Here is a 425-nt window from a genome sequence, read left to right as displayed (position 1 = left end):
AAAACAAAAAACAAAAAACAAAAAGGGCCGGGCGCGGTGGCTCACGCCTGTAATCCCAGCTCTTTGGGAGGCCGAGATGGGCGGATCACGAGGTCAGGCGATCAAGACCATCCTGGCTAACACGGTGAAACCCCGTCTCTACTAAAAATATGAAGAATTAGCTGGACGAGGTGGCGGGCGCCTGTAGTCCCAGCTACTCGGGAGGCTGAGGCAGGAGAATGGCGTGAACCCGGGAGGCGGAGCTTGCAGTGAGCTGAGATCGCGCCACCGCATTCCAGCCTGGGCGACAGAGCGAGACTCCGTCTCAAAAAAAAAAAAAAAGAATAAAAGAATACAAAAATTAGCTGGGCGTGGTGGCACATGCTGTAATCCCAGCTACTTGGAGCCTGAGGCAGGAGAATGTCTTGAACCAGGAAAGTGGAGGT

The sequence above is a fragment of the Rhinopithecus bieti genome, unplaced genomic scaffold (assembly GCF_001698545.2).
Source record: "Rhinopithecus bieti isolate Rb0 unplaced genomic scaffold, ASM169854v2 scaffold_1618, whole genome shotgun sequence".
Lineage (NCBI taxonomy): Eukaryota > Metazoa > Chordata > Mammalia > Primates > Cercopithecidae > Rhinopithecus > Rhinopithecus bieti.
This window is presented reverse-complemented; position numbering follows the sequence as displayed.